General features: G+C 42.3%; 1 protein-coding gene across 2 annotated transcripts in view; it reads right to left on the reverse strand.

The window, feature by feature from the left end:
- The window catches only part of LOC127868416 (putative proline-rich protein 21), a 408,141-nt gene that overhangs the window by 332,001 nt on the left and 60,133 nt on the right, over positions 1-16,007 (reverse strand). The window lies entirely within an intron of this gene.

The following is a 16,007-nucleotide window of genomic DNA, read 5'->3' on the forward strand; positions in this document are numbered from 1 at the left end:
CATGAAACTTAATAGGAACATTAATCATGACTGGCAGATGACCCCTATTGATTTTCAGGTCACTAGAATAAATGTCAAGGTCACAGTGACTCGAAACATTAAAATGGTTTCCTGATGATTACTCAAGAATAATTAGGCCTAGGATCATGAAACTTCATAGATACATTGATCATGACTGGCAGATGACCCCTATTGATTTTCAGGTCACTAGGTCAAAGGTCAAGGTCACAGTGACAAAAAACGTATTCACACAATGGCTGCCACTACAACTGACAGCCCATATGGGGGGCATGCATGTTTTACAAACAGCCCTTGTTAACCTATCTATTTGCTGAAAATTGTGTTCAGCTAATATGAAATATAAAGAAGGCATTTACCATTTGGGTTATTCATAATACATTTTTATTTGCTCACCTGAATGTATATACTTTATGGGGAACTTGTACCACACTTTGTGGTCTGTTGTTCATTGTCCACCAGCCTTTGCATTTACTACTTTTTAACAATTATGCAGATTTAATGAAACTTCTTAATTTACTTATATACTTAGATTACTTCTTAGTAATGATCCTTGGGTGACCTTAAGTTGTTCAACATCCAATAGTGCTCTCCTAACAAGTTTGTTCAAATCATGATCTCGAGTTCAGAATAGTTTCCCTCTCATGTATTGAGTAAAAACTTTAAAAATCTCCGCTGAAATTGCAAGCCCAATACGTTTAGTGTTTGGAATGTAACATGGTATGATGGTCCTCTACCAAGTTTGTTCATTATCATGTCGCTGGGGTTAAAATTGGCCCAATTCTTAGGATAATTTGTTTTTAGCTAACCTGAGCATGAAGTGCTCAAGTTGAGCTATTGTGATCCCTTTTTTGATTCTTTGGCGATAAGCCTTGTGAACACACTGGATGCTGCATTTATTGTCCAATCCTAATGAAATTTTGTCAGAGCATTTTTCCAGGTTAAAAACTATATAACAATGTGTCATAACTATATCAATAGGTCAAATATAAAAAGCTTGTGAACATTTATCCTAAAAATATGTTGCTCGAGTTCAGCATTGAATAAATTGGGTTATAAAACTATGTCACAAGGTCAATTTAAAGAAAAATCTTACAAACACCGTAGAGGCCACTTTTTTTTAGCTCACCTGATTGCTCAGGTGAGCTTTTGTCACCGATCTTTGTCCGTCATTCGTCCGTCGTCCGTCCGTCCACATTTGTTCGTAAACACTCTAGAGGCCACATTTATTGTCCGATCTTTATGAAACTTGGTCAGAAGATTTGTCCCAATGATATCTCGATCGAGTTCGAAACTGGGTCATGCTGGGTCAAAAACTAGGTCACTAGTTAAAAAAAAGAAAAACCTTGTAAACACTGTAGAAGTCACATTTCATGCCCAATCTTCATGTAAATGTGTCAAAATGTTTGCCTTAATGATATGTTGGTCGAGTTCAAAAGTGGTTCCGGTCCGTTGAAAAACATGGCCGCCAGTTGGCGGGGCAGTTTTCCTTGTTTGGATATAGAGAAACCTTGTAAACACTCTAGAAGTCACAATTTTTTGCCCAATCATCATGAAAGTTGGTCAAAACATTAGTTTTATTGATATCTCGGACAAGTTCGAAAATGGTCCAGATCGGTAAAAAAAAATGGCTGCCAGTGGGCGGGGCATTTTTATGTCCCCCACTATAGTAGTGGAGGACATATTGTTTTTGCCCTGTCTGTTGGTCTGTTGGTCTGTACGTTGGTCTGTTTTCGCCAACTTTAACATTTTGCAATAACTTTTGCTATATTGAAGATAGCAACTTCATATTTGGCATGCATGTGTATCTCATGAAGCTGCACATTTTGAGTGGTGAAAGGTCAAGGTCATCCTTCAAGGTCAGAGGTCAAATATATGTGGCCAAAATCGCTCATTTTATGAATACTTTTGCAATATTGAAGATAGCAACTTGATATTTGGCAAGCATGTGTATCTCATGGAGCTGCACATTTTGAGTGGCAGGGTTTTTTTTTACTAAGAAAGTGACGCCGATATTCGGCGTCTTCCCCTACCAGAATTTTTCCCCTTAAAATACAATTTCCCCACCAAAAATATCATTTTTCACCAAAATATAATATTTTCTCTCAAAGAAATGTTTATTTTTCCTTGGGGCATTCGACAATTATCCAATTTGCACCATGTACAACGAATTCGCGCTCTCTCTCTCTCCAGATGAACACACAACATCTGGGAATCCCAGTTATTCTAAATATAGCTCTTAAATAACGTCATGTAAACTGGGCAACTACTAATCGTAATAATCATGTGACTATTTTACTGGATACCGGTCTTGCGCGAGAGGTGTGTTTCGTCAATTAATTACCGGAAACCAGTCGAATTTTCATCCGGGCTATGTGCAAGCCGAGGTATAAACGTGAAAACAGAAAAAAATGTCTCACAATTAGCGTTCTTACACAAACAAAATAAAACATTCGAACTCGGAAGATACTGAACGCATCGAGGCATTTTTTAAGAAAGAATCATCGAAAACCGTTATAACCCAGCAGGATTCCGAGGTAATCAACATCGAACATTGTGAAAGTGAAAGTAGACAATCGGCAGCTGCCACTCCTTTCCCTTCCAATACTGTAGCAAATCAAGATCGTCAACCCATTCATCATGAAATTGAAATCACAAAATTGACATCGTCCCCCGGCCCCAGTACAAAAATATAGTTGAAAACATTTCCCATTATTAGATCTACACCTGCAACTTTATTAAGGACTTTGACTTTAATACCTGTTAAATGTGTTTAAGAACAAAAAGGACAGAGACAAGTCTCTTTTGATGAGTTATAGACATTGAAATGAACAGTTTTTATTTTTTCCCCTAATATCTCTCTTTCGCACTCTTTTTTTCCCCTTTCACCCAGCGTCCAGCGTCTTCCCCTTTCTCTAAAAAAAAACCCCTGAGTGGTGAAAGGTCAAGGTCATCCTTCAAGGTCAGAGGTCAAATATATGTGGCCCAAATCGCTTATTTTATAAATACTTTTGCAATATTGAAGATAGCAACTTGATATTTGGCATGCATGTGCATCTCATGGAGCTGCACATTTTGAGTGGTGAAAGGTCAAGGTCATCCTTCAAGGTCAGAGGTCAAATATATGTGGCCCAAATCGCTTATTTTATGAATACTTTTGCAATATTGAAGATAGCAACTTGATATTTGGCATGCATGTGTATCTCATGGAGCTGCACATTTTTAATGGTGAAAGGTCAAGGTCATCATTCACAAGGTCAAGGTCATCCTTCAAGGTCAAACATCATACAGGGGGACATTGTGTTTCACAAACACATCTTGTTCTCTATATGTTTATAGTGAAAACATGTGAACACTCTAGAGGTCACATTTTTGGCCCAATTTTCATGAAATTTGGTTAAAATGTTTGCCTTAATGATATGTTGATTGAGTTTAAAAGTGGTTTTGGTCCGATGAAAAACATGGCCACCAGTGGGCGGGGCAGTTTTCCTTATTTGGCTATAGAGAAACATTGTAAACACTCTAGAAGTCACAATTTTTGCCCAATCATCATGAAAATTGGTCAAAACATTGGTTTTATTGATATCTCGGATGAGTATGAAAATGGTCCAGATCGGTGAAAAAACATGGCCGCCAGTGGGCGGGGCATTTTTCTCTATATGTATATAATGAAAAAACATTTTTAGCCCAATTTTCATGAAATTTGGTCAGAATATTTGTTTCGTTGAGAGTTGAGTTCGAAAATGGTTCCGGTCAGTTGAATAACATGGCTGCCGGGGGGGGGGGCAGTTTTCTTATATTTATATAGTAAAAAAAAACTTGTGAACACTCTACAACTCACATTATTTGCCCAATCATCATGAAAGTTGGTGAAAAGATTGGTTTTATATATATCTCAGATGTGTTCGCAAATGGTCCCGATCGGTAAAAAAACATGGCCGCCAGGGGGGTGGGGCAGTTTTCCTTATGTGACTAGAGAGAAACCTTGTGATGGAACACTTTAGAAGTCACATTTTTGTCTAATCATTGTGAAACTTAGTCAATACATTGGTTTTATTGATTTCTCAGACAAGTTGGAAAATGGCTCAGATCGGTGAAACACACTTTTTAGCTCACCTGATTGCTCAGGTGAGGTTTTAGGATTGGTCTTTGTCTGCCGTCTGTAAACACTCTAGCATTCACATTTCTCAAGCATTCTTTATCAAAGTTGCTGAAAGATCTCCGTCAAGTTTGATAATGAGCAAAATCAATTAATTAATGCCATAATTATTGCCCTTAGATTGTTAAAATTTTCATTATACTATACAAAATCCTTGTAAACACTCTAGAGGTCACAATTTTGTTTCAGATTTCATGAATCTTGGTCATAATATTTATTTTTATAAGCAAATTTTGATGTTTGGTAAGGGGGGTCAACTCAAAATATAGGTAACCAGGTCAAATCTTACAAAAACAAAAACACTCCATATGCCAGTGTTTTGGTTCAATAATGATGAAACTCTACCAGGATGTTTGTCTGGACAATATCTAGGTAAAGTTTAACATTAAGTAAAGATTAAATAAACTGAATCCTCTCAGGTGAGCGAACTAGGGCCATCTTGGCCCCTTTGTTTACTCACCTATCCACAATAGCATTAGTTGTAAGTCTCAGAAGAGCATTTAGTATTTACATCACTATTTTTTTAGGCTTAAATGCAGCTCTGCTAAGTTTTTACTAATTGATTATTTTAAATTGAAAATCAAGACAGGGGTCCTGAGGGACACAGAGCCCCTGGTGGGTTAATGGCAACCTCTGAGTGATTAACAAGAGGCCCCGAAAGCTTCTTTATTCTTTGTTATTTTTATTTCCCCCACCACTATAGTGGGGGAAATATTGTTTTTGCCCTGTCTGTTGGTTTGTTGCTTTGTTTGTTTGTTTGCTCCAACTTTAACATTTTGCAATAACTTTTGCCATATTGAAGATAGCAACTTCATATTTGGCATGCATGTGTATCTGATGGAGCTGCACATTTTGAGTGGTCAAGGTCAAGGTCATCCTTCATGGTCAAAGGTCAAATATATTGGTAGAATTCGCTCATTTAATGTACACTTTTGCAATATTGAAGATAGCAACTTGATATTTGGCATGCATGTGTATCTCATGGAGCTGCACATTTTGAGTGGTGAAAGGTCAAGGTCATCCTTCAAGGTCAAAGGTCAAATATATTGGGACATAGTGTTTCACAAACACATTTCTTGTTATAGATTGAAATATAAATGTAATAGAGATAAGGCATTCTTTTAACCAGTTATGACTACAATGATTCTGCATTAAAATTGATAATAAAGACAAAGCCTTTTTATACGCCCGTTTAAAAAAAACGGGACGTATTATAGTTTCACCTTGGCGGCGGGTGGGCTGGTGGGCGGGCTGGCGGGCAGGAGGCGTCCACAGCAGTGTCCGCTCTCTTATTCAAATAGTTTTCATCCGATCTTCACCAAACTTGGTCAGAAGTTTTATCTAGACAATATCTAGGTCAAGCTCGAATATGGGTTATGCCGATCAAAAATTAGGTCACAGGGTCACTTAGTGCATTTCAAGCATTTAGCATGGTGTTCGCTCTCTAATTGAATTAGTTTTTATCCGATCTTCACCAAACTAGGTCAGAAGTTGTATATGGACAATATCTAGGTCAAGTTCGAATACGGGTTATGCTGGGTCAAAAACTAGGTCACGGGGTCACTAAGTGCATTTCAAGCATTTAGTATGGTGTCTGCTCTGTAATAGAAGTAGTTTTCATCCGATAATCACCATTCTTGGTCAGAAGTTGTATCTAGACAATATCTAGGTCAAGTGTGAATATGGATCATGCAGGGTCAAAAACTAGGTCACAGGGTCACTTAGTGCATTTCAAGCATTTAGCACGGTGTCCGCTCTCTAATTGAAGTAGTTTTCATCCGATCTTCACCAAATTTGGTAAGAAGTTGTGTCTAGACAATATCTAGGTCAAGTTCAAATATGGGTCATGCCGGGTCAAAACTAGATCATGAGGTCACTTAGTGCATTTCAAGCATTTAGCATGGTGTCCGCTCTCAAACTGAAGTAGTTTTGATCTGATCTTCACCAAATTTGGTCAGAAGTTGTGTCTAGATGATATGTAGGTCAAGTTCAAACATGGGTCATGGTAAAGTTATCAAGTTGTCCAAAACCTTCAAACGGGTGTATCTTGTGACAGTTTGGCACTCTTGTTTAATATCAAACGTACAATATGTTGGCTATTTTTCCATAAATACTTATGTGCACTTCCATTGCTTCACATGTTGTATACTCCTGCATCAGGTGCATTCAGTAAATTTGCCAGTTTTTTACGTTCATTGGAAGATATTTTTAACTATTGGTTGTCACGTCTCATTGATGTCACGTATAAAAATGTATAAATAACCAATTTGATGTTATAAACCAACAGAAGGCATTACATTATCGTTATTATTCAATGAAACAGACATCAAATGCTTATAAAAATGTATTTAAAAAAAACTAAAAAAAAACATGAACAAAAAAGTCTTGGTTTCTGGGACTTTTCAATAAAAAGGGGTGTAAGCTTCTCCCTGGAAAATGAAAATGGCATTTATATTTCATAAGTTATACTCAGGTGTAATTTAGAATAATTTTTATCTGGACAAATCTCGACTGGCTGCTGTAGGCAGGTGATCGCTGTTCTCGGGTGACTGCTAAGTCAGGCTGGACTATGTTATTTGATGCATTCCAGATGTGATGGCCACACTGCAAGACCTTGCAGCAGCCTCCTCCCAAAATCAGGAAGTGTTACAACATTTTGTTGTAAGTGTTAATATATTGCTATTTGTTTGTTTCTGAAAAAGTCCTATTTTAATTTGATAGTGATAGTGAAAATTGACAATTTTCATTTTCTAAAAAACACAAATGAATAAAAGAAAACATTTTTATAACAAATTTCCTGTTTGTGCCTATTTGTATTTCTGCCTGTTTGTTAAGTTAAGTCTCCCAGTATATAGCTTGGACAGGTTTAAAAATGGTTCTGATTGGTTGAAAAATATGGATATAATAAAACCTTGATAACACTCTAGAAGTCACATTTATTGTCATGAAACTTGGTTAAAACATTTGTTGTAATGATATCTTGGAAGAATTGAAAATGGTTCCGGTCTGTTGAAAAAATGGCTGCTAGGGGCGGGGCATTGTTTGCTAATATGGGTATAGTAAAACCATGTTTACACTTTAAAAGTCACTTTTATAGTGCAATCTTTATGAAACTTGGTCAGAATATTTGAACTTATGATACCTTAAATGAGTTCAAAAATCGTTCTGGTCTGTTATAAAAATGGCTGCCAGGGGGCAGGGCATTTCTCTTTTACTTATAGCAAAAGCTTGTTAACTTTCTAGAAGTCACATTTATGGTCCAATCTTTTTGAAACTTGGTCAAAATATTTGTTAAAATGATAGCTCTGCTGAGTTAAAAAATGATTATGAGGTGAGGGAGAGTTGGCATCTTAGCTGTACCTCTTGTTTTATTTACAAGTGTGTTTTCAGCAAATTGGTCACTTAAGCATTGTATATATATATACACTTGGATGATTTTCTAGATTGCTTTAGTGTTTATTTTTATTAAATTGATATTTTTGAGATTTGAAATTAATTTCACCAATAATTTTTTGTCCTTCTTGATGTACTTTGGGCCTGTCCCATTCCTTGTTTCCAAAAATATCTTGAAATTTGGTCTGTTGTATGGTCCTTGTGTTTAATGCCTTTGAAGAGTCATATAAAGTCACTTTAGACTGCAGTGGTTGCTATAGCTGCTGGTATATCTCAGGAGGATCTCAAGCGACTGATGATGTCCCCCCATGACCAGTGCAGGCATGCTGCATTTGACCTGACCAAGACCTGCCTCAAACACTCACCAAAGTATGTAGACAAAGTATATGATATTATCATAGTTCTAATAGCTACTACCTTTCCAAGGTGGGATTATTCATCAGGAAAATTCTGGAGCTGGGAGCCGGCCACCTATACACCGGAATTAGACTAGGTCGGAACATAGTGTAATGCAACCAATGCTAAAGCGGAAACGATAGATTAGTTGCATAACTTGTCTATCAACGTATTTTCCGGGTTATTTCATATGTATTGTATTAAACTTTTTGACAAGTTTTAGTATTTGTCAAACAACTTATTATAGGTGCTATTTCCGTTTATGGTATTAAACTTTTGTTTTATATATGCCACATTATGACATACACGGTTATTGTGTTCATGTAAGACAGAATTATTCAAGTGTGTACGTAACATTCTCTTTTAGAATAATAGAAGAATGATTCTGCATAAAAATTGATAATAAAGAAAAAGCCTTTTTATACGCCCGTTTAAAAAAAACGGGACGTATTATAGTTTCACCTTTGCGACGGGTGGGCATATTATGACCGGTACGACCACCGGTCATTGACCGGTTGGGTCACCAGTCATTGACCGGTCTGGTCACCGCTCACCGGCTATTACCCGGTGACGTCACCGGTCATATAATAACCTCCTCTGACTGATCTTTGCAGGATTCATCGTAGGCTTTGACCCATGGGTATCTTCTACGTTACCTAATCGTATACCCCTGCTGCTACTCCATCAAATTCAATACTTTATGGATTCAGCAGTCTCCAGGACACTTGTGCCTTTCAATAATAGAAGCTTATGAAATACCTCCATCTGGTATTCCTACTTCTGACTCAGCCGGCTACATGCAGACCACGAGTCTTGCAGATGGTTCGGTTGAAGCGGGCTCAGAGTCTAACGTTGAGGCCTAACATAACTATTTAGCCTCTATTAATCAGGTCTATAAATTATGTTCGAGACCCTAGGTGATGACCCCGCCCATTCCCTGTTGGCTACAGGCTTTGAAGTCACCATCATGGAACAGTTGGCCCGCAAAATGAGCTTGGCAGGATTAGCAAGGCGATGTCTCGTGTCAACATCCGCCTTCCAAGTGGCTCGACTACAATGTATGTTTTCCAGTCACTGGAACACATATGATTAGCCTGCTCCATCGCCATGGAAAGTTCATAAGGACCTGACTGAGCCTAAACGGCTTATGGCGGTAAAAGCTACAAGTCCCCTGTACCCGATCCGACTACCGGCTTGGACCTTCCCAAACTGCCGGGTCTAGATCCTGACAATAACAAGCTTTTGCTTACTATGCCAGTTGCTTCTACCACTATCTCAGTTCCTTACTCCATGTTGGAGAATTGGCAACTGAGATAGGGCCAATCCATAGGTCTGCCTACCAGGTTTACCGCATGCGGCCACAGCCTTGTAGATGGCTTGGGAGCTATCAGACTCAGGCCCTGAGATGCTAAGGATCCGGAGGGACCTCATCCTCTCTTCCCTGCCTCAATTTTCTTGTTGGAACCAGGAGTGAACTTGCTCAGAATTGCTCCTTTCACACTAGATTCCCTTTTTGGAGGCAGGATACAGGTGGCAATCACTGCTGACCAGGAAGACCAGATCTTTGCTTCTCTAACAAGAAACAACTCTGGCCAGCGCCTAGGGACTCTTTAGCGTCCAGCTTCTAAGCACCCGGCAACTCCGACAGCCAAGAATACTATGAAGAACAACCTTTTTCTCTAAAAGGCCTTCTTCTATTCCATATCCGGCCTCTTCCTATAAAAGGCCGTCTTCCTATAACAGGTCGTCTGGAAAGGATTCTTAAATAAAGGGCAAACCCAAGCCGGATCAAAAGACTTTCAAGCCTTCAACCGGCAAGGGCGAACGTCCCTAAGGTCACTCCTAGGGATTTCCCTTTCTACCAACACACCTCCGATGCCGGTGGCACCAGTTGCAGCCATACTTCTGCACTTCGCAAATCGATGGCTTATAATTCTAATACACTTTTCTTGTCTACCGACTTTCAAGTCTGGTCGGAGTGGGGAAATTTCGGCTTGCCATGAATTTTTTTCCCCACCCATTCTTGACCATGAGGCTCCGGCCACCGGTCGGTCTTTTACCGGTCCGGTCACTGGTCTTTGTGCTGGGACGTCTTTTCCGAAAGAATACGTCCTCTTCAGCACTATCTCTCAGCTTGTAGGAATTGATCTCAGGGCTTACACAGATTCCCATCCTTCCGTCCTTAGTTCCCCACATTCAGTGGTGACTAGACTAGGAGACTCTCTTGGCAGGAGTACCGTTTCTTCCACCGCAACCTTCCTTACATCTCATACGGATGCGAGCAGGGAAGATTGGGGTCGCTTACCTGGAACCACTCAGCCTGATCATCTCAGGTAGGTGGTCTCCTCAGGAGTATCACCTGCACATCAACAATCTCGAAAAGCTAGCAGTCTTGCTAGCTGTTTCTCGTTTCCAACACATCTTCGCGACTCCTGTGTGATGGTGTCAACAGACAACACTTCAATTGTGGTTTACATCCAGGCACAATGGTGAACACATTATCACTCTCTGTATCTGGAAACCAGGAACCTCAACATTTCTCTCTCGTCCAAACACATACCAGGTCGTCTCAACGCCCTGTCAGACAGTTTGTCTTGCAAACACCATTCCCTTCTGTCAGATTGGAAATTTCATCAGTAAGTGACCAACCAGATTTTTCTCACGTTCAGTTATCCACTGGTCTACCTGTTTGCGGCCAGAGACAACCACAGACTTCCTGTGTAAGTGTGTCCAGATTACGATCAAGCAGCTTTGGCAATTATCGCGCTTTCGTCCGCTTGAGACCAACTGGACTCTTACGCCTATAGCTCACCCATTCTATACCTCTTTCTTGGAGTATCAAGGTGAAATCTTGCTGGATCCTCCTGGTCGCCCCTTGGTGGCCCATGAGATTCTGGTTCAACGACCTTCTCAGTCTCCTGTACGATTTTTCCAGGAAACTTACTCACATGTCAGATTTCCTATCTCAGAGGGATAGATTTCATAAGCCCCAGACATGTTGAACTACAAGTATGGCCATTATTTGGTAATCCCTACAGAATAACGTTTTTCTGTTAGGGATTCAACTCTCGTTGCCTCTGCAAGGAGAAAGTCCACCAGAACAGTCTATGATGCTTTCTGGAAGCTTTTCTCTGACTGGTGTATTGGAGGGCATATTGATCCCCTCAATCACTCTGCTAGACGCATAGAGGATTTTCTCATCTATCTCTTTGATGATAAGAAACTTTCTCTTATCTCCAGCAAAGGATACAGACTATGCTTTCGCATACCTTGGCGTTTCGTAAGTCATCACAAGTCTGTGCTGACCTAGCGATTTCGGAACTGATCCAAGCCATGAAACTTCAACGCTCTGTTTCCCGTTCCTTTACCCCTTAATGGGATTTAGCTTGCGTTCTTTGGTCGCTTACTAGGCTCCCTATGAACCCCTTCATCAGGCTTCATAACAGTTCCTTTAAACCGGAAGACCGTTTTTCTTCTTACTGTGGCTTCAGCAAATCGGAGAAGTGAAATTCATGCTCTTTCTGTCGAAGACGACCATCTTCATTTTCATCCCATTGCTTCGTCACTTTGTTGTGTCAGCCAGGATTCCTTGCTAAATATCAACTCCCCTATATGGCTTCTAAACCCTTCAAGGTCCCAAGTCTTTCTAGAACTTGTGGACATGAAGATGAAGACTTTTTTGCCCAGTCAGGGTTTTGAAGTTCTACCTCTGCAGAGTAAGTCCATTCGAGGTTCTCGCAAGAGACTCTTCATTCCTTAATATAAGGGGGGGGGGGGGTGGCGATGTGTCTGCGGCTTATTTTTCTTGTTGGGTAACCTTGACTAAAAAAAGGCTTACTCTTCTCTCTCATTTAGGGATTCATCCCTTTTTAATAGCTTAATTACGTTACCTGATATCATATGCTTACTTATTCCGATAGGATCGTAATTTATCCGGAATTTTTCGTCCGAGGAATCCCACACTATTCAGAAACCCGTCAGGTAGGACAGAGCGGTCACATAGTGCCGTGTAGCTGCACAACCAAAACGGGACATTACCCAGAATTCACTCTTATTCCGGATGGCGATATACAAAGGCCGACATTTTGTTATGAACTTAATTGTTGCTTCTGTTTCGCTGGATTCTTCTGTTTAACAGAATAGAGAAGTTTTTGTATTGCGTTAAAACATTCTCCGTATATATATATCCGTGTATTTCTGTAATTGTTTTGTGTATTTGTTTGTTTGTTCAAGGCAAAATATGCCTCAAACACGTGGCTCATGTGGACACATAAGGGCAGCATGGGACAACCATGGTAGCTGCCTGTCGTGTGCAGGATGTACCCAGGATAACTGCTGCCCTTTCTGTGAGCATTGGTCTGCAGATACCTGGGCCATTAAGCGTCGACCCTTCAAGAGTCGTGGACGCAACAAGAATAGTTCAAAGTAGGGAAAGTTCCGTGTGTCGGGACTTTTCACCACACGATCTTGACCATACTCCACCAGTAGCTGCCAGGCATCGGTCCCTACCCCGTGACGACACCGGACAAAATTTGCCCGGTCCGTTCATCGGGAATGACCAGTTGAATGACTCGGCATCAGATCAACGTAGGAAAAGTTCCGTGTGTCGGGACTTTTCACCACACGATCTTGACCATATGCCACCAGTAGCTGCCAGGCATCGGTCCCTACCCCGTGACGACACCGGACAAAATTTGCCCGGTCCGTTCATCGGGAATAACCAGTTGACCGGTCCGGAGACTTCACCGGTCACCGGTCAACATTGACCGGTCGGTCAACATTGACCGGTCCGGTCACTGGTCATGCTATGACAGGTCAACCGGTCACTGACTTGTCCGGTCACCGGTCATGCTATGACCGGTCCGGTCACAGATCATTGACCGGTCCGGTCACCGGTCAAGCTGTGACCGGTCACCGGTCATTAACCGGTCCGGTCACCGGTCATGTAATGACCGATCCGGTCACCGGGTTTTCGGTCTGTGCCACAGACCGTTCCGGTCACCGTAGATGTTGACACTACCTTGTCAGTACTCCACAAAGGTAGACGCAGCCGCGTTTCTACTGTGAGTCACAGACGTAAACGTGTAGTGTCTGATGTTTCCGGTTACTCCTCCACCTCGGGCTCGTCGTCGTATGACTCATCGTCTACTTCAAATAGCCCTCATCATTATCGGAGGGGACGTCGTTCACGCTCACCGAGTGTTTCTCGGCGTAGATTGCCTCGTAAAGAGCGATCACACCAGCGCTCGGGGAGACGTTCGATCAGAAAACATCATTCCCAGCGCCGCCGAACAGTGTCTCGGCGTCGCAGGGATAAGGGACATAGACCTTCCTCTATTAGGCGCTCTCGGACTCCTAGGTCCCCTAGTCGATCCTTCTCTGAGGAATCTATTGACACCCTTCCACGTGTGTCGGCCTCTATTTTGGCCTCAACACACACTTCAGCCGTTCCTACAACCACTGAGCATAATTTGTATTCAAACACTAGTTTGCATACATATCAGGCTCAAGGTACAGGGGTTAATCTAACCACTTCGGCTGCGTTTTCAGCCCCTACGGGTCTCTTCCACATTGCATAGAAGTATACCCCGGGCTGCCGCTACACCATCAAATCCCAATACTTTGTGGATCCAACAGTTGCCGGGAATCTTTGTCCCTTTTTCGACTGATCCTTTACCAGCGACCTCTGGTATTCAAAGTGAGTCTGCTGACTTGATCTCTGAGAGACCTAACTCACCAGCTATATCTTTGATGGTGCCGGAAAACGATTCTCTCATGATAGAAGCGAATGAATCTATTATTCCTAATCCGATATATCCACCGGTTTCAATCAATCCAATGCTCCCGCAGATGGTTCGATTGAGGCGGGTTCGGAGTCTAATGAGGCCGAACTTTATTATTTGGCCTCCATCAATCAGGTATACAAACTTATGTTCAATACCTTAGATGAGGACTTCTGCCCCCGCCCTTCCTTGTCCCTCACAGAATCTTCGGTTACCGTTACAGAACAGGTAGCACGCAGACGAGAGCCCGGCAGGATAAGTAAGGCTACTTCCCGAGTGGATCTACGCCTTCCTATTGGCTCTTCCACAATGGCTGTTTTCCAGTCACTTGAACCAGCCAATAAGCCTTCGCCATCTCCATGGAAAGCCCCTAAGGAGCTGACGGAGCCTAAACAGATGGACGGCGGGAAAAGTTATAAGGCCCCGGTACCCGACCCTGCTACCGGTTTGGACCTTTCCAAACTTCCGGTTCCTGATGCTGACATTAGTAAGCTGTCACTTACAATGCCGTCATCATCTACCCATACATCAGTCCCTCTTTCCCTGTTGGAAAATTGGGAGCTGAGAGAACGCCGTTCCATAGGTCTGGCTAACCAGCTAGATCTCATGGCAGCCACAGCCTTAGACTTGGTTTCGGAGCTCTCTGATTCAATCCCAGAGGAGCTCCGGGCCTTGTTGATACATCTTTCATGTACTACGCAGTGTTTATCTCACAATGCTGCGTCGTCTATGTCTGAGATGTTAAGGCTTCCGAGAGACCTCATCCTCTCTTCCTTGCCCAATAATTTCCTTTTGGAAACAGGCGTAAACTCCCTTCGAACTGCTCCACTATCAGCAGAGTCTCTTTTCGGAGGGAGGATACAGTCGGCACTTACTGCTGATCGTGAAGATCAGATACATGCCTCCTTAGCTAGGAGCAACTCTGGCCAGCGCCCTGTGGTTTTTAAGCGCCCTGCTTCTAAGCCCCCAGGGGCCCCACAGGCCAAGAACGCTAAAAGGGACAGTTTCCCTACTAAGCGTCCGTCTGCTCCACGTCAGCCCACAAATAGGCCTCCTTTTCAGAACAGAACAACTTCCTATCGGAAGCCTTCTGTAAAACAAAATTGGAGTAAGGGCAAACCCAATGCGGACAAGAAGTCATTTAATCCTTCTTCCGGCAAGGGTGGACCTCCTAAAGGTCAGCCCTAGGTCATACCCCTTTCTACCGCCACAACCTCTGATGCCGGAGGTACCAGTCGGGGCCAGACTTATGCACTTCGCAAATCGATGGCTCCAAATAACTTCGGACGCGTGGGTTCATTCTCTTGTAACACAAGGCCTCACTTTTCAATTCGAAAAAAGGCCCCCACTCTCTCGCGTCCCAATAGATCTGGTATCTCCGCATTCACAACTTCCAGACTCCATTCTCGGACTCCTGGAAAAACAGGCGGTAGAAAGGGTTCAAGACCCTTGTTCTCCAGGATTTTACAGTCGCCTCATCCTTGTTCAAAAGAAAAGCGGCTCCTGGAGACCAGTCATAGACTTAAAAGTGTTCAACACATTTCTAGTCAAACCTACTTTCAAGAGACTTCTGCCTTCATTCGGCGCTCCATCAAACCCATGCAATGGGGGGTTTCCTTGGACCTGGAAGATGCATACTTCCATGTTCCTATCCATCCCAACTACCGGAAGTACCTGCGCTTCTCCTTTCGAGGCCAGGTCTACCAGTTTCGGGCGATGCCCTTTGGATTGGCCACGGCTTCACGAGTTTTCACCAAACTCATGGCCGCAGTGAGCGCACACCTCCGATTACACGGGGTTCAACTGCTTCAGTATTTCGACGATTGGCTCTTACACCAGCTCGATCGTCAACTGCTTCTGCTACACCTAGAGTTCTCTTGGAAGGAGCTCCTCTCTTTAGGACTCCTTCTCAATGTAGCCAAGTCAGACCTCATTCCCTCTCAGGATTTCATATTCGTGGGAATGAATTTTCTGACCCACATCAATCGGGTCAGGGTCTCACCGCAACGTATATCAGACCTCCTTTTGAAGGTCAGATGGGTGCTGTCCCAATCTCATATCACAGCTCAAGATTTCCTCTCACTCAACGGTATCCTGAGCTCTGTAGCAGACTTCGTGCAGTTGGGACGTCTCTTCCTACATCCTCTTCAGCACTATCTCTCAGCTCTATGGAAATGGTCTCCAGACAATCTGCTTACACAGATTCCCATCCTTCCGTCCTTAGTCCCCCACCTTCAATGGTGGCTAGACGAGGAGAC

Source organism: Dreissena polymorpha, chromosome 2 (genome assembly GCF_020536995.1).
Source record: "Dreissena polymorpha isolate Duluth1 chromosome 2, UMN_Dpol_1.0, whole genome shotgun sequence".
Classification (NCBI taxonomy): Eukaryota; Metazoa; Mollusca; class Bivalvia; order Myida; family Dreissenidae; genus Dreissena; species Dreissena polymorpha.